General features: G+C 37.7%; 3 long non-coding RNA genes across 7 annotated transcripts in view; 1 reads left to right on the top strand and 2 right to left on the bottom strand.

The window, feature by feature from the left end:
* Nucleotides 1-4347, bottom strand: part of LOC141573817 (uncharacterized) — a 45569-nt gene extending 41222 nt beyond the window's left edge. The window contains exon 1 of the long non-coding RNA XR_012500158.1: nucleotides 580-4347. This is a non-coding gene — a long non-coding RNA (uncharacterized LOC141573817). The remainder of the gene's footprint in view (nucleotides 1-579) is intronic.
* LOC141573815 (uncharacterized) overlaps nucleotides 1-18853 on the bottom strand; it is a 588593-nt gene that overhangs the window by 564954 nt on the left and 4786 nt on the right. Inside the window, exons 5-10 of one of the 5 annotated variants that reach the window (XR_012500155.1) lie at nucleotides 17730-17934; nucleotides 16327-16434; nucleotides 14360-14474; nucleotides 13918-13980; nucleotides 11608-11692; nucleotides 5150-8695 (exon numbers count right to left, since the gene is read on the bottom strand). This is a non-coding gene — a long non-coding RNA (uncharacterized LOC141573815). Of the gene's footprint in view, nucleotides 1-5149; nucleotides 11705-13917; nucleotides 13981-14359; nucleotides 16435-17729; nucleotides 17935-18853 lie in introns of those variants that run through there. The other 4 variants (XR_012500156.1, XR_012500154.1, XR_012500153.1 and 1 more) reach the window with 4 other exon arrangements.
* The window catches only part of LOC141573818 (uncharacterized), a 46290-nt gene continuing 31202 nt past the window's right edge, over nucleotides 3766-18853 (top strand). Inside the window, exon 1 of the long non-coding RNA XR_012500159.1 lies at nucleotides 3766-3883. This is a non-coding gene — a long non-coding RNA (uncharacterized LOC141573818). The remainder of the gene's footprint in view (nucleotides 3884-18853) is intronic.

The following is an 18853-nucleotide window of genomic DNA, read 5'->3' as shown; positions in this document are numbered from 1 at the left end:
CTGAGCCCCTAGGCTTAGCAAGCATCCTGGCTGAGGGTGGGGAGGCTGTCCACTCTGAAGTCATAGGTCAGATGGTAGATTGGGGTCCCACCCCCACAGCTCACCAGTGAGACCGTCTAGTCTGTTTTCTCTGTAAACTGGAACCCAGTCACCCTCACCCTCAGAAGTGGGGGCAGCCTGTGTAAATTACAACACAAAGCCCTGGGCTGTTTCAGGTGCCCGGGGGTGTCCAGCCCCCCTAGGCCGGGCAGGTGGGAGAGGAGATGTATGAGTTAGCAGGTGTGAGAGCAGAGTTGAGACTTGGCTGAGTGCATGCACTCTAATATCCAGGAACTGCGAGCTACAACTAGCAAATCTGTTCACTGAGGCCATGTGTACTCTCCCTTGTCATTTACAATCCCCTGTTTGAACAGAGGCCTCTGGAGTCTATTAGCCACATTGTTGCCTGTCACCACACTGTTTGAGTTCCAGGGTCTCCATTTAGCCAGCTTGAAGGAATAGTCAAACTTTTTCTTAAAACAAGTGACAGAAAACCAAAGTGGCTTAAAGAAGCAAACAGGGCAGGAGAGAATGACTTACCTAACTGAGACATCCAAAGTGAGATAGCTTCAGGCAGGGCTGTACCTGGTGCTCAGTGACATCAGCAGAAGTCATCCTTCCCCACCTCTGGGCTCTGCCACTGGTGTCATCTTCACATGGCTCTGCCTTTATGAGAGCAAGATAGTCACCAACTGCCACAGGCTGACATCATCACCCCTCAACTCCCAACTGAAATAGAACTTCTCTGCTTCCAGGATTCCAGTAACTAGGCCTGACCTCCGTGGAGCCTGATAGGGCTGGTGCCCAGCCCTGAGCCAATCACCGTGGCCAGGGAGGATGGAAAATGCTGATTGGCCAGATCAAGGCCATGTGACCATCCTCTCCAGGAAACCTGTGAGCTGTTCACCTGTTTTCAGGTTGGGAGAGTGTGATGTCTCCCAGAGGATCCTGCTACTAGTACAACCTGCAGGTGGCACAATGAGCTGAAATGAGCCTGTCTGCTTGGTGACAAGTGACAGGTCACTTAGTGGTACCCTGCTCCAGGGAGGGAGGCATGTCCAAACAGTATTGGGGCTTCAGAGCCAGAATGTAGTAGAAAAGCCTCCCAGTCTCCCAAAAGGTGGGAAAGTGAGCAGTGACACTGGAAAGGCACTCCTCTCTGTGGCCCTTGGCTTTCTCCTTGTTACAGTGGAGAGTTCAGTGTTGCCCCTGACAGCCCACTTCCCTGCTGGGAGGCCTTTGCAACAGGTGGAGAGTGCTTGGAAAAGCCCACTTATTCTGAGGAACTGTTATTGCTCCTGGTGGCATTATTATTTTCATGTCACTTGTGAGGTGGGCCCTGAGGGGTCCCTGATCTGGGGGCACAGACACCCACAGAAACTTGGCCCAGTATTGCTGTTCATTCAACAATGACTTACCGAGCACCTACTGTGTGTCAGATTCCCAGGGTAGAGCAGTGGTGTTGACAGCACAAGCCCCTGCCTCACCTCATCTCTGCATCCCAGGTGGGGTCACCAGAATGGGAGTTCAGGAAGCAGAGGACGTGGCCGAAGCCTTGTGGGAACCCCTGGGTTTTTCTCTGTGCTGAGGGCACTAGCAGCACACCGATTGTGGGACTCAGTACCCGCAGGACCTAGCATTGATGGGTAAAGGAGAGGGGCATTTCTACAAGCCCATCCTCACTAACCCCAGGGTCCAGAGGGCAGCTCCACTCTGCTCAACCCAAGGGGGCATCTTCCACCATCCTGATCACCCTCTGGTATTACTCCCCGCTCAGATACACTTTTCCCTGTGGCAGCTACACTCAGAATATGTGTTTGTTTCTCTCCCATGTGGTTAAGTGGACTTCAGACACATGATAGTGATGGAGTGGCTAAGCCTCTGGGCAGATTGCTGGGTGACCCATGGAAATTGCTGCACATGGTGAGCTCCCTTCTGCCAACCAATGGGCCAGGCCCCACCACTTCTGTCTGTTCTACCTCACTTAATCTGCACAGACACTCTGTGCAGGACATCCTGTTATCCCCCATCTCTGATGACCTTGGGTGGACAAAGCTTGGATTTGAGAAAGTTGCCCAGGTCACATTGTTGACAAGTGGGGAGCTGGGGATTTGCACCCTGGTCCCAGGATTCTGGATCATGGAAAGGCCTGGGTGGGGCAGCTTATTGCCAAGGGAAGTCCTGCCCAAGCCTCTCCCATGAGAGCCCACCCAACAGCACATCTAGCAGAGTCAGCATTTCCTGGACCAGATGGACAGAACCTCAAAACTTCTTTGCAGATTGTTTCCATGTTCTTTTGCAAACACAGAAAGGCCACAGGCCAGGGAAGGATAAGGCCAAGAGTGTTTTCATTGGGGAGAGTGAAGGACAAGTGTGAAGACACACAGCACTCCCAGCAGCCTTCTCGGCAGAGCCTGCCACTGGGTGAGCAGCTACCATGACTACCTATCATAACACTGTGATGTTCATGCCTGTACAACCCTGCCTGTGAGAAGAGCAAAGTGAAGCTCAGAGAGGTGTGGGGACACTCCAAAGACAAACAGATAAGGTGGGATCATCACCACCATGCTGTGCTGGGACAGGCAGTCACCTGTCACACTGCTCATGCATGGCCTGCTGGGAGTAGTGAAGGCCTGATAGGAGCACAGGAACACTGTGGTGAAGGTGATGTTTCTACCTGGGACAGCTGGTACCGGGGACTCTAGCTGATTCTTCATTGTGCCTGCTTTGAGTGTCAGAATGTTGCAGCCTCATGTAGGGGAAGGGCTGTCTCCTTTCCACACCGGTGCACAAGGAAGAGCATGCACACACTGGCATCACCATAGACCATCGGCAGGATCAGGATCTGGAGCTCAGAGCAGAAACTGCCAACACCAGGAACTGGTGCAAGAGGAGGACCTGAGTGCCCCCTGAAACATTTCTAATTTTAAAAACATACTTAATTAGGGGGAAGTGATAAACAGTTGATCCCTTCAAAATATTCTGTTTTCCAAGGAACAATAGCACCTCAGCATTATAAGAGGATTAACTCAGTCGTCAATAACCATCACTATAGGTATGAGAAAACAGTGTTAGGAGTTACAAAAGGGTCTCAAGATCATGCAGGTCATAACTGAGAACCGTCCAAAGCATGTGCTGCATGATAGCCTCTCTAAGCTACCTGAGGCTTGGTCTGCTCCTGACACAGGGCAGATGGTTCTGAGAAAACCACTCCTCAGGGGACCCCAGGGAGTTGACAGAGTTGAGTTTGGGTTCCTGATCATCTTCTAAGTCTGGAATTTTGAGATTCTTCTGCACCTGTCCTTCCTCCAGAACAGAATCTGATTCAGGCGGGATTCCAATGACTGAGGCATGTGCCAGGCAAGAGAGCAGGCGTGGCTGGATGAGCGCATCGCCAGTGCCACCAACAAAGAGGCCAGGGCACTGAGATTTCCAGTGATTTAGCATCCTGGCTGGGAGGGGTCATGTGTTCTACAGTGAGTTCTGAGTATACTGCACCGACCTCGAGGACCTGCAGGGGGCGCGCGAAGCCAGCGTGTCTTAGGTGGCGGTGCGCATGCGCAGTCCGCGTCAGCAGCCAGCATCTTCCCTGGGGGCGGAGCTTGTTTTCCTCAGCACTGAGCGGGCGGCGCCATGGAGGCCCCAGGACAGCGCTGCCTGCGTGTCCGCGGGAGGAGGACGCTCCCCGCCCGCTGTCTGAAGTTACTCCGGTTTCCCACTGCCTGCGCCCGCTTCCTGCCGGGGTGTGTGTGGACCTGACCGAGCTAGGGCCCCGGCCGCCTGGGCAGGAGGGGACGGGTGTGCTGGCGTGCCCGCTTCGACTATTCTCGCCCGCCGGGAGCGGGTGAGTGTCCTCGTCCCTGGTCCTCACTGCCCGGGTCCCCGCTCCCCCGTGTGATCGGGGGTGTGTACACCGCGGGTCAGGAGCGGGGACGCAGGTGTAATGGGAAAGGGGCTGAGAAAGTACTGAAAGAGTTAAAGAGAAGTGTGTAAATCACATTATGTTAATTTTTATATTTTAAGTGTGTCAAAGTCAGAGTTTATCATGCTTTTACTTTCTTGTCTTTAAAGGCATGCAATCATTTATTTTATACTTAAAATATGCTTCTCAGCTTGTCTCGTTTTCAAGTCAAAATACTGCCATGGTTGACATTTTCTCATAATATAGTGACAATCTTCAACATGTGTGAATATAAACTCATCGAAAAAATCTTGCACAATTCCATGGTGAGTAGTCTTGTTAAAAATAATATCCGGGCCATTACTAAATTATTACAAAAATATAAATTTTTTGAATCACTTTTAGAAGTTCCACACACAGTGGTATTTTTAAAACACCAACCACTGCATAGTGCTTAAGACCATTTAAGATGAAATATATTCAAACCTAAAACTTTAGAATACTCAAAAGGCAGGATAATGGCTGTTTTTTCATTGCAAATACATTTTTTCTTCGTAAGTGCAAAATACGAAGGTATTCAGCTAAATTTTGTATATCTTTATTCAAAAGGTGAAATTAGAATATAATCTCATTTTTTATTTTAAGGCTATATTTCCCATAAAAATTGGTATTTTTATCTGTAGGATTTTAATTGTCCATTCATTTGTTTTTTCTTTTGGTTTATTTTCTTTAACAGAGAGTGCATTTTTGTGTCTTGTTAAGAGTTTTTAATTCTCCTAACTTATTCCAAGAGACTTTCTCACACTGATAGTAAATAAGGGGAGAGCCCTTATAGTAACTGTGCATCTTTTCATGTAGTCAGGATTTTTTTTTTTTTTTTGGATGACTTTTTTTTTACAACTTCCACTTGGTTCACAATATTCCTATTATGACAACTCAATAAAAAATTGTGATCTATTTACACCAAGATACTTATGTCAGCACAGTGCTTTTGCTGATATGATTTTACATTAGATTATAATATTTTATTTGATTTACATATATACTAATACATATTTTACATATGTACACACATATATGAATATCTCCTAAATGCCATTAATTTGCATGGGGTGGTAGCTGGTAACATGTGATCTTTCTGACCATTGGTTATTCTTATGTGTGTCTAACGTACTTCTTAGAACAGATACTAGAACATCACACCTCTCATTATACAATATTTTAAAGGTTATCTTTTTTTTAATTATTTTTAAACATTTTTTATTGAGTAATAGTCATTTTACAATGTTATGACAAATTCCAGTGTAGAGCACAATTTTTCAGTTATACATGAACGTACATACATTCATTGTCACTTTTTTTTTTTGCTGTGAGTTACCACAAGATCTTGCATATATTTAAGATTCCACACATGAGTGATCTCATATGGTATTCCTCTTTCTCTTTCTGTTCTGCTCCACCTAGAATAACATTCTCCAGGAGCATCCATGTCTCTGCAAATGGCGTTATGTTGTCAGTTTTTGTGGCTGAATAGTATCCCATCATATAAATATCCCACATCTTTATCCAGTCATCTGTTGATGGACATTTTAGGCTGTTTCCATGTCTTAGCTGTTGTAAATAGTGTAGAGAAATCAGCTGAAAACCTTATGGGTGTTCCCTTGTAACTCACTCTTTGTTTTTCTCTCGCTTCCTTTAGGATCATTTCTTTATCCTTGACTCTGGCTATCTTGATTAAGATATGCCTTGGTGTGGGTATGTTTGGGTTCTTCCTGTTTGGGAACCTCTGAGCCTCCTGTGCTTGGATATGATTCCTTCTTTAGGTCTGGGAAGTTTTCAGTCATGAGTCCTTCCCATACCTTTTCAATCCCCTTTGTTCTTTTTCCCCTTCTGGAACTCCTATTATGCATAGATTGGCACACTTTATATTACACCATAGGTCCCGTATATTGTTTTCATTGTTTTTTATTTGTTTTTCTCTCAGCTGTTCTGATTGGGTGCTTCCTGTTGTCCTGTCTTCTAGATCACATATTTGTTCTTCTGTATTTTCTAGTCTGCTTTGCACAGCCTTTAGGTCAGCTCTCATCTCAGACAATGAGTTTACTAATTCTACTTGGTTCTTCTTTATAGTTTCTATTTCATTTTTGACATATTTTATATCCCTAAACACTATTTTTTTTAGTTCCTTCAGTACTTTGATCACTCTTTTTTTGAAACCTTGATCTAGTAGGCCATCAATGTCTTTTTCCTTGATCATGCTTTCAGGGGATTTCTCTTGATCTTTTAATTGGGAGTGGTTTCTCTGCTTCTTCACATTGCTCATATCTCTCTGGCACCGTGGCTTAAGGAGTATCAGTTACCTACTTAACCTGGAGATGGTGTGCCCTTAATGATTTGATCGAGAGGTCTTTGTGTCTTCGCCCTGCTTCGCGAACTCAGCTTGCTGTTTCATAGGCCTTCTGTTGGCGCCCTCATCTGTGCTGCTCTCAGTGGCTGTTGGCTAGCAGATTGTGTCCCCTCCTAACACTAGGTCAGGAGCTGAGCTCTTACCCGGTGGGCGGGCAGGTCACTCCCCCTTCTGATGCCACAGTCAGATGCTGTGATCAGGGGGAGGCAGGTGGGCAGATCACACCCCGTCCCAGCACCGTGTTCAGGTGCTGTGTTCCTGCCAGGAAGGTGGGTGGCTGCCCACCTGCCCTCTCCTCGTGCTGGTCACTCTGCTGCTCTGTGCAGCTGCCTACTCTGCCTCGGGTAGGCGGTCTGTAGGTGGGCTCGGGGATGACTGCGGAACAGCCCCAACTATGCTCTGTGCCAAATCTGAGCTCCTTGTTTCTCTTGGCAGCACAAGTTCTCTGAGGTGTCAGGGTAGAAAGATCATCTCTGCCTCGGGCTATAAACAAGTCTCAGTCCTGCCTAGGAGGTTGTGGAGCCCCCACGTGCAGATTCAGGCCTCAGCCCCGCCCCCGCCCAGGCACTATGCACAGGAGGAGATGGTAGCTGTGGCTGAGCCCTGCCTCTCTTCTTGCGAGATGTGCCAGTAATGGCACAGGTCTGAGGAGACAAAGGCTACAGCACCCCTCCCCCCAGGGCACATGCCTGTTTACAGTTTTGTTTACCTTCTGAGTTAAAATTTACCTGACAATGAAATGTATAAATTAGGCTTTTGAGGTTCATCCTTGTATCAGTAGTTGATTCTTTTTTATTGTTGAGTAGTATTTCATTGTTTGAATATACTATCATTTGTTTTATCCATTCTCCTACTGATAAATACTTGGGCTTTGGATATCTTTTTTTGCAAGCAAAATTTTTTTTAAAAAATGCAAATATAGTATACATGCTTAAATGTGAACACATCTTAAATATACAGCTCAGTGATTTTTCACAAAGTAAACACATCTATGTAACCTTCATCCAGTCAAGAAACAGGACATTGCTGTTCCACTTTGGGTTTCTTCCCAGTTACTACGGCACCCCTTTGATGGACTCACCATCCTAAATTCAGCCACCATGGATTGGTTTTTTTGCTTTTGAAATTTTTGGTCCCGTACTTTCCACTCAACATTATGTAAGATTCATCCACTAGTGTTTTCTGTAAACTAGTATATTTTTTTATTGCTTTAAAGTATACAACTTGTATGCATGTGCCACCACTTATGGTTATGTATTTATTGTTGACAAGTGTTTGGGTCATTTTCTATTTGGGGGTATAACAAATAGTGATTATGAGAATTTTCTGGATGTCCTTTGGTGCTCAGATGTAGAAGTTTCTGAAGGGTACACACATGGGTTACCCTTGGTAATAGGGTGTGGGTGTGTGTGTATGTGTATGTGTATGTGTGTACATATATACACACACACACACACATATATAACTTTCATTCAAAAAGCCTATTTCCAAAGTATATGTAAGAATCTATATGCCCCCTGGCCATGTGTAAGAGTCCCCATTGCTTGTTGCCCTCACCAATGCTTCATATCACTTAACAACTAACTATTGTAGTGGATGTCTAATGGTGTTCCAAGTGTGGTTTTAGTACGTATTTCCATTATTACTAAAGAGGTCAGCCCCTTTTCATAGCTTATGTGGATTTTTTTGTGTGTTTGTGAAGCACCTGTTCAATTATTTTGCATATTTTAATATTGAGGTTCTGCCTTTTTCTCCACTGGTTTTTGTTCTTTATATGCCCTAGATACAAGTCTTTTGTTGGATATAGGTATAGTAAATATATTTTCCCACCGTGTGGCTTAGCTTTTCACTTTCTTAATGGTATCTCTTGATAAAAATAATTCTTAATTTTACTGAAGTCCAACTTAAAACTCTTCTTTTATGTTTCATGCTTTGTCTGGTTTAAGAAATCTTTGCCACTTCAAAGTCATTAAACTATCTCCTACACTATTTTCTAGATGCTTTATTTTGGTGGGGGATTAGGTTATTTATTTTTATGGAGGTACTGGGAGTTGAACCCAAGACCTTATGCATGCTAAGCACACATTCCACCTGAGCTTTACCCTCCCCCAGATGCTTTGCTTTATGTTTCAAATATATTAGATTTATAATCTATCTAAAGTTACTGTTCATGTATGGTACAGGGTTTAGTTCAATGCTGTTCCATTGGTCTATATGTCTAACTTTAGGTAGTTATCACATAGACTTAATATTGTTTTATAAGTCCTTTAACATTGTTCTTTAATATCACCTTGGCTATTGTTGGCCCTTCACGCTTCTCTATGTATTTAGAATCAGCTTGTCAAGTTCTACAAAAAAACAGTAACAACAATTAACTGTTGGGGATTTTGATGTGCACATATAAAACTTTGAATCAGTTGAAGGGGAACTGACATCTTTAAAATGCTGAGCCCTCCAATCCATAAAGTTGGATTAACTCCCCTATATTTATTTTTATCACTGCTGTAACAAATTATCACAAATTTTGCAGCTTAAAGCAACACAAGCTTATTATTTTATGGTTCTGTAGGTCAAGTCAGGAACAGGTATCATTTGGCTAAAAATCAAGATGTCAGCAGGGCTGTATGCCCTTCTGTAGGTCAAAGGAAGAATATATTTCCTTGTCTTTTCCAGCTTCTAGAGTTCACCCACATTTCTTTACCCATGGCCCTTCCTCTATCTTCAAAGCTAACAGCTTTACAGCTTTCTAATCCTTCTTCCAAAGTCATATCTTTCTGACCACAGCTGGGAAAGATTTTCAATTTTTAAGGACTCCTGTTGTTAGACTAGGCCCATGTAGATAATCCAGGCTAATCTCCCTGTCTCAGAGTCCTTAACCTGATACATCTGCAAAATCCCCTTTGCCATGTAAAATAACATATTCACAGATTTCAGGATTAGAGCATGGATATAGGTAGGGGTCAGTGTGGTGCACTATTCTGCTTATCAAACTGTTTAACATTTGACGCTTTCTGACAAACGTACAAGATAGAAGATCCTGATCATGTTTAGAGTGCTTCCTCTGCAAAATATTGGGCACTGAGTTTATTTGAAAGGACTGAAAACAATATTACCACAGGAATGGTTTCCTAATTCTACTGACATTTACTTACTTTATACTTAAATACCCAAAATGGTCAGCCAGGAGTGGGATCTTGGCAAATAAAATAAAAGTATAATTCAAGCTTTTATCACTGAATTTACTAGCTAATTCTATTTTAGAAACAGACAGAAAATAAAACAATTTAGAGTAAGTCTGATTACTTATATATTAAGTGAAAATTAAGTTTTAAAAGCATGTCTGAATATGGGATAAAGTAAGCATCATAAAATGTAATGTTAATATTTAGTACCTGCAAATCTCAAACTCCCAATTTATAAACAAGTTCATACTGTATAGCACAAGGAACTATATCCAATACTGTTTTGTAGTAACTTATGGTGAAAAAGAGTATGAAAATTAATATATGTATGTTCATGTATGACTGAAGCATTGTGCTGTACACCAGAAATTGACACATTGTAAACTGACTACATATATATATATTTGAAAGGGCTGAAAGGACTATATATACCAAGAAAAAAAATTAGATTGATAACCAACAAAAAAATCTGTCAGTAATATAATGCTAGAAACACAGACACAAAAGAAAATCTCAGGCATACATCTGTTTATAGAGTCCTAGAAAAAATAGTGCCTATGCAAGCCCCTGAATAACATGAGAAAATAGGAAAGGCAATATAAAAGTTCAAAATGCTTTGCTATGTAAGAGCTGCAAGGTGACTCAGACACAAACTTAAGTGGTCAAAATGTTTATATAATTAATGATAACTTAAAGTAATTGAGGACATCATTTTAAATGAGATAAAAATAGCTGCTTAATTTCCATATTACTAAGCAAGTCATTTCTGTTTATAGTAGGTTTATATTATTTTTATATGTATTTATATTTTATAAAGACATCAACTTAGATCCTGGCTGATAACTGACAGTGGAGCAACTGATTGATTTAAATAGGTATCATAGACTTATCAGATTTCATATGCTTTAAATATACATTAATTATTAGCTGTCAGGAAGAGTTCAATTTTCATTTATTCTAACACAGCTGTGTCACAGGCAGGTTACTCTGTATTTACAATGGAGAATCATGATAGATATAAAGATATCAAGCCTTATTGAACTTCATAGGGGTGCTTTTATAAGAAAAGGAGAATAAAATAAGAAAAATCTAAAATACTACTTTTTTTATAGTGTTCTAACAGTTTTATCTTATTTTTATTTTTTTACTGAGTTATAGTCCGTTTACAATGTTGTGTCAATTTCTGGTGTACAGCACAATTTTTCAGTACTTTACAAATATACGTATATTTGTTTTCATATTTTTCCCCATGAGCTACTACAAAATTTTGAATATATTTCCCTGTGCTATACAGTATAAACTTGTTTATCTATTCTATATATACCTGTCAGTATTTACAAATCTTGAACTTCCAGTCTGTCCCTACTCACACCCTGTAAAATACTATTAAATCAACATATATTTATGAAGAACTATGAAAAATGGGAAACTATAAGTTGTTTCTTTAAATTGGAGCAAAGAGAACTACTTTAACTGGAAAATAGTTAAAATCTGGCAAGTTTTATGATTTCATGTTCACCCCTGACAGCTTTTTTTCCTCCTTTCTCCTTCAATCTTTTTTGGACCTTCTAAAGAATTAAATTAAAAAAAAGAAAAAAAAAAAGAAAGAAAGAAAGAATAAAAGAAAATTAAGAAACAGATTTGCATCTAAAATAACCTCCTAACTGGAAAGATTGTATACTTTGTGAAAAATTTACAGCTGCCGACTTATGATCTATGTCTCTGTCCACACTGCCTTACTTGTTAGGAAGGGTCTTAAAAAAAAAAAAAAGTAAAGAAAAATAGCAAATTATAATGGCTTTTACATTTTAAATTCTTTTCTATGTGTCTACAATCTGCTCTATCATGAGTTATTAAGATAAACATTATCAGCTATACTCTACTTTCCTATCATGCACATTGTGACTCTGAGAAGCATGCACGCTCTAACTTACCATCTGCAGGTGGTATACAGGTTAATGCAGTTCTTTTGACAATATATGGTTTTGTAGTCTAGTTGTCTAACTACTACATAATGGAAAAGATGTAGAACTACTGGTACCACTGCCCTCGGTCTCTGTCATTTACCTTAAACATACCTGGAAAAGTAGATTCAAAAACTCATTGGCAAGAACATTTTTCACACTCCAGATATGATATTCCTCTAGAGTTAAGATGGCCATTCTGAAAGAGAAACTATATTTAAGAATATCTTAAATCTTCATCTTCTTATATTATTTGAATAAAATCTGTTTTATTAAACTTGCAATGGTCATTTGTCTGAAAGAAAACTAATGATTTAATGTAGATGCTATGTGTTCATCTGAAAGTAGGCCAGCAAGAATAAGTTCAAAAGTAACCAAACTCTGAAGTAGTCAGTCACAACGTGGGCAATTTATCACCAAAAATCTTCCTCCAGTAAGACCTGGGAAATAACTCACAGTATCTTCTTTTTCAAGGTGAAGTTTACTAACAGAACCCACAAAAGGTTCTGGTTAGAGAAAAAGGAGTATTTACTAACTTTGAAAGCATCTTTCCAAACTCTCTGGATTATGCCCTTTGACCCTAACAATTTTCTAAGATCTTCTTTAAAACATCTGGCAATATTATTAGACTTCTTAAGAGATTTAAAAGAACTAAATATATATAATAAATGAGTATCTATATTAACATTTCCTCAAAATAAAATTTAACATTACTTTCACAAGTTGAATAAAGCAGTATTTTTTTTTCTTGGTGTCAAAGTGTACCAAAAATTACATTTATATACAGTAGGCAATATTTCTTGGCAGGCAAAAATATAACCAAATGCTTCTTACTTCATGTTTTGAACAATCACCTTAACAATCCTAGATGAATAATAATGTTCTTAGCTTTTATTACTTAATTATATTTTTATTATCTAATGATTTATTATTTAATGATATTTAATATTTATTATTAATGATATTCATGTATTCATTCAATATATAATACCATTTATTATAAGAAAAGATTTTAAAGCACTATGATGGTAATTATTGGCTTTCATGATGCAACTTCCATAAAAGTATATTAATACCAATGTAATGGTACAAAATAATGGGTAATATTGTCACAGTCTAGTCACCAGTGAATATGGGTAATAGGTTTGTTTGAAAGATCCAAATTCTATTCTAAATTTTTACCATTTCATTATTATGGTTACACGGAGATGGAGCAGCTAAATGATCTTTTTTTTTAATGTTCAAAATTACAGCCATAAGAAGAAACACGGTCTTACATAAAAATAGACAGCGATGATAACTTCCATACTTATCAAACACCCAGAAAAAAGGCAATGGAAATTGTATCTCTACATAAGGTATTTCCTAACAGAAACTTTCCTATGTTTCTGTATTCATATATACCAAAAAAAATGGCTACCTTAGTTTTGGGCAGAAAAGTAAATGAAGACAGTTATCTGAATTGCCAAACAAAGATCAAGCCCAGAAAAATTCATTTCTATTATTTATTTCTGTTGAGTGTCAGTTAATAAGACTATGATGATTTCTTCTGGATTTGTGATTGAAAAAAAAAGTTACTTATTTTTCTAAGCCTGTATAAGACCACTGTGGTCTACATCCTTCCATCTGCTACTTGGTACATGTCAACATTTGAATAGAAAGGGTCAAATTAACTCATATGTGTCTCACATATATGGATTATCTTCAGTTTCACAGGGATACATAGACATTAAGGCAAACCTATTATAATATCTTTAATAAATTTTGTGAAACTAAAAAAAATTCAAGGCTTTATTCTTAGTAAAGTACATGTTTGTTTCTGCTATTATACACTTATTCTGGCTGCTATTAAAAAACTTAGAACAGACCCTCACCAATATTATTGAAAAAAAAAATTTAAAACTATATACACCACCCAGATTGAGATAAAAAATAATTCCCATCATCCCAGATATCCTATGGTCCTTCCCAGTTAAATCACCCATCTCCAAAATCACTATTGTAACACTTATTAACATGAGTTGTCTCTGTTCTAGAACTTCATATAAATTGAATTGTACAATGTGTTCTTTTATTCTATGGCTTCTTTTGCTCAATATAAGCTTTGTCTTACCATAATGTAATAAAATGGGAGAAGTAAAGATTATAAACTACAGATGGCAAGGGCTGTCTCTACTTAATTTTTATAAAATGCCTAGCTTATGAAATATAATGTTTTTATGTAAATAACACTTAATGGAGTTGTTTAAAGGTGGAATGGGATTTCCTTAGGGACAACTTGGAGGAATTGTAACCACAGGTCCAAATAAGCTTTTAGCAGGGATGATGTAGAAGAGATTCAAGTATGTACATGTAAGGTATGTATAACAATTCAGAATATAATGTATTTTTAGAAAAGAATAAATTAGTCTCTGCTAGACTCACCTTTGTGGTGTCATGTGCATTCTATGTATCTTCTACAATGTTGGATACATCCACATGTAATTCCTTTAAAACCAGAAACCCAAATCAGTAGTTAGGATAGAGAAGGTATAATTTAATTAGCCAGTAGCTGAAGTATAAAGTATTTTCGGTCAACTTTTTTTTTCTTTTTTTAATTACAGAAATAGATTGCTTGTTTGCCTTAAAAATTTATGACAATTTTCCAGTGGTTTCATTTTTTTAATATAATACATTCAGCTTATTAAATTTTCTAAGGCAAATTCTCTTCCCAATTTTGCATCTTTGGCTATGAATATTTTGAGTAGCATAATATAGAACCTAGAAGTAGTAAGAAATCTTTTTCTCAACCTCTTTTAAAAAATTCTTCACTCTATGTTCCTGTTGGAAGTTTACATTCAAGAAGATGTATACAATCAGACTTTACCAGGGTATCATCGGTGCAGTTGTCCTTCCAGACCTCTAAATGTGCAACCACGTGTCTCTCAGTTCAACCCTAGAGAGAACTCCATCACCGTCAACATCAAATACCTTGAAGCAAACTAAAGAAAAGAAACTCTTATGGAGGGAAATTACTTTCATATTCTGAAGTATAATACATTTTATTACAAGCTGCCCTAGTAAAATTACTTAGTTCCTCAAACAATTACATTCTGGATTAAGTTCTTATTTGGAGGAGATTGTGTCATTAAAGTCCTTTGAACTTGTAGGAATTCCTGTACACTTCACAAGTCTCTCTCCTTATATCACTAGCCAGCTTAGAGAACTCTATCCTTCACCTAAATCTAAAGTTAAATTTCTTGCAAACTGAAAAAGAAGGGCCACGTTACTATACAATATCTCACAGATTTTGAGAAGGTAATTCAAGCTTTTAAATTAATTTCTAATATTTAAAACTGATCACTTCAGAGTTGATTCTTACAATGTTGAAAATATTCCATCTATATTAAGAATCAACAAAAAGCTGGTACAGTCAGCCCCCTGTATCCATTGGTTCTGCATTCACAGGTATAAACAATAGATCAAAAATTATATATATATATATATAAATTTTCCCAGAAAGTTCTCAAAAGCAAAACTTGAATTTGCTATTCACTGACAACTATTTACATATCATTTACATTGTATTTACAAATAATTACATTGTATTAGGTATTACAAGTAACCTAGAGATGATTGAAAGTATACAGGAGGATGTGCATAGGTTATATGCAAATACTATGCCATTTTACATAAGGACTTGAGCATCCATGGATTTGGTATCTGAAGGGGTCTCAGAACCAATCCTCAGCAGATAATGAGAGATGACTGTATAAAGATTTTGCCTCTCCAGTGTAATTAATGTGCACCCAATATTTTTGCCTAAGAACAATCTCAAATCTTCAATGAAGTTTATATACAACAAGCTAAAAATCCAAAATATCAGCACTTTGCTAATTAACATCAATATCAGCAAAATTGCTAGTTAGTCTAGTTGGTTAACTTCCACTAGTCCACTGGCAAAATATAAATTAAAAAAAAATTTAAGACAATAATTAAACTCAATTGAGAAACAAAGACTTCAGCCTCTTTAATACCAGAACTTTAATGTGAACAAATAATCTATCATAAAGCCAGGTTAGAGTAATGGTATACTATCAGGGAAGATAAAAGAAATCTAAAGTTTTAAGATTAAATAATTATCTACTTCACACACCCGTGAAACAATTATGCTATTAAATTAACTGAGTGCATCACAGTACAACATTACAAAAGAATATTGAACTAATAAGTATCATACCCAAAATACGCAGTATTTGTGAAGCTGTATTTTAGAAATATGCAGAGATAATGACCCTAGTGAATATATAAGAATTAGGTTCCAATTAAATGTAAACTGCTGCATTTTCCTAACCAAATATGGTTAAGATTTATTAATGTAATATGCTTATAAATTATGCTATAATATTTTAGCTAGGTTTAAAAGATAAATTTAGTATTTAATAAAATTGTTTTATCATAAATTTAATTTTGCTAATATCAATATACACAGTGCTAGAAAATAAGTTGGAATTCAAGTTAAGCTAGACAAATTTTCTATATAGACTACCAGAAAATATTTTCTATATGCTTAACATTTTCAAACACATCATGAATGATGTAGTTCATTTATCATGAATTGTACATTCATCTGGAAAATCAACCATTATTAATAACAAAGATCTTAAATTACTCCACAGTAAAAAAGAATAGATGATTGAACCTTTACACTGACCTCAGTAAAACCTCAGCAAGAGATTGCTATTTGCCAAAGGGATGAAAATTCAAGCCTTAATCAGATGATTTTTTACATGAATGGATGCTAATTTTTTTCTCTGTATAGCTTCCAAATTTTGTGATGTTTAACACACTTACATTTCTGTCTTTCAGCCAGAGGTCCTCTGCAACAAGCTGATAACCCACAGGATATCTCCTTAAAATCTATGTGGCTGTCATGATTTTCACCAAAAGCATTAAATAAACCTGTAAAATAGGAACACAGAATAAATCACAGCCAACAAACTTCCTGTTAATAATGACATGCTTATGAAAGGAGGCATGACTCGCATAAACTGACTTAGTTTTTAAAAGTTATCAGTAGTTTCCACTGTCTTAGGAAGTTTTTTTTTTTCCCCTGGAATAATTATAACCAAAATTTAACTTCCTAGAAGAAAATACTATCATTTAGTGTTTGGTTTTGTCTGCCTACCTGTCTCTATCTTATATTAATTCCAAAAGTCAAAAGCGATTGTAGAATGTAAAAAATAAAAATATATTTTAAAAATTTAACTGGAAAAAAGTCAGAGACCACAATTATCCTAATTTGGAAAGACTAAGAAGAAAAAAGAAAAAAGAAGAAGAAAAGTTGAACTCTATCAAAGATATACTGTGTTGTTATTAACAAGCTTCATACAACTCCTTCATGAAGCAAAGAAAACTAACACACTATATTATAAGAGAAAGAAATTCTGTACTGCAGTCTTCATTGTACCACTTAATCTGTATAAATAAATATATTAAATTTCAGAAATAAAGGGCAATTTATAATCTAATCTTGTGGTTTTTAAACTTTTCATAAAAAATAAATGGAATCATTTTGTTTTCAAATGAAATGATTTCTCAATCTCTAATTCTAAAAAGGTAAAAACATAACTGCACTGCTGAAGTGGAAGCCCTGTCTGTTCTAGCTCCCCTAACAAATATTACTAAAACACACTAGAAACCTGAAGAATAGACTGTCTATTTCAAGAATCTAATTCTGTGCCCTCAAAGAGCAGAAAATTGAAGCTAAGAAGTAGTTAAATGACTTGCTAAAAGTAAGAAATTTTTTTAAAAAGGTCTGAATCAGAAGCAGAACCCAAGCTTTCAGATTTCAAATACAGTTTTTGTGATTATCAGCCACAACTACTCCTTGTAAACCTCATTTAATATATATATATATACTACACATATATATATATATAGTAGTGGAAAGTTTAGAGCTAAGTGGGGACCTTAGAGATGGTCTAGTCCAGTGGTTTCTTAATTTTTTAAGGGTGGGGGAAGGATACAGCAGTGGAACCTTCTTCTATATAAAAGAAATACAATAGACACTACTCAGCTGAGGAAGAGGTGAGGTCACGTGTGGAAGCTAGAGCTTTGCCTATTCAGTGTCCACCACCCTGACCTTGCACCAGATGCTGAGGCACCGCACTGGAGCACAGTTTCATAATGATTGTCTTGGTCAAACTGATTTTATATATGAGAATATTCAGGTGCAGAAAGGTAAACCAACTTACACAAGGCTCCAAAGGTGGAACAAGGCTCACGTGTTTACCAAAGAACATTTGTAGAAAATAGAAGGATTCCCATCTTCACTCAGAGATGGACAAATTGGTGGTGAAGCCAATGGGCCAAATGTCTCTAAATCAAATCATCCAGTTCGGGATTGAGCCCTCAGCAACCAACAGCATTTCTCCAGATGAATGATGTCTGATTCCTCCACTGACAATCAAATCAAAAAAGATTATAAAATCTCACTCTTCTCTTCTGGACAATTAATTAGTTCATCCTGATAATGTAACTTCTAAAGATACATTTTAATTTCCCAGTTAAACTGTTAAAAAAACTACCTAAAACAAAAACTCTGAAAGACAAATATACTGTATCTAATACAAGTGGCATGCAAATTAAATTCAAATTAACATAAAAGAGGCTTTAAAATTGGAAAAAAAATTGCAATTTCCCATTAAGCAGGCTGTTTAATTCCAACATGTAAAATAATAAACTAAGATATTTATTTTTTGCTTCCCACACTTTTATCTGTATTCACTTTGGTGATTTTAATCTCTATCTTGGATTTGAAAATTCTTGATCATAGTCTCTCCTGGCTACACAGGTAACACACTAATAGCAGAATCTCTGTTTGATTTATCCTGTCATTATGGTAACCACTTACACATTTAATACTTATTAAATAAATGTACAAAGGGGATAGACCTAAGCTTCTCCTTCTTGGTCCTAAAATTCTTACTACCCCTCCTATAAAGGCAGGAGCCTCCTCTGTAGGACAGAGTGTAAATGTATCTCCTGAGAAGGATTCCCCAACAAGGGCTGTCTTTACAGCGTGCTTTTAGATAAGATGTTTTATGGGACATTTCAATAAAAGGATCAAGGACCTAAGCTTCCCAGTATGGTGGGAGTTGTGATGGGCATGGGAGGATGCTCACTTGGGAGGATGAGATGTTAAAGACACTAACAGTGAAAAGGACAGGGCAAGATGAAGGGCGATTGGGAAACAGGACCACAGAGATGTGACATCTACTTCCCACTGTCATCTAAGTGATACCTACTTGAAAGAAACATTTCTACAGTTAAATTCTATAATGGGGGGTTATTTAAATGAAGCACACATATTCTCAAT

Source organism: Camelus bactrianus, chromosome 17, assembly GCF_048773025.1.
Source record: "Camelus bactrianus isolate YW-2024 breed Bactrian camel chromosome 17, ASM4877302v1, whole genome shotgun sequence".
Taxonomy (NCBI): domain Eukaryota; kingdom Metazoa; phylum Chordata; class Mammalia; order Artiodactyla; family Camelidae; genus Camelus; species Camelus bactrianus.
The sequence above is the reverse complement of the archived record's forward strand: the minus strand, read 5'-3'. Positions and strand labels throughout refer to the sequence as shown.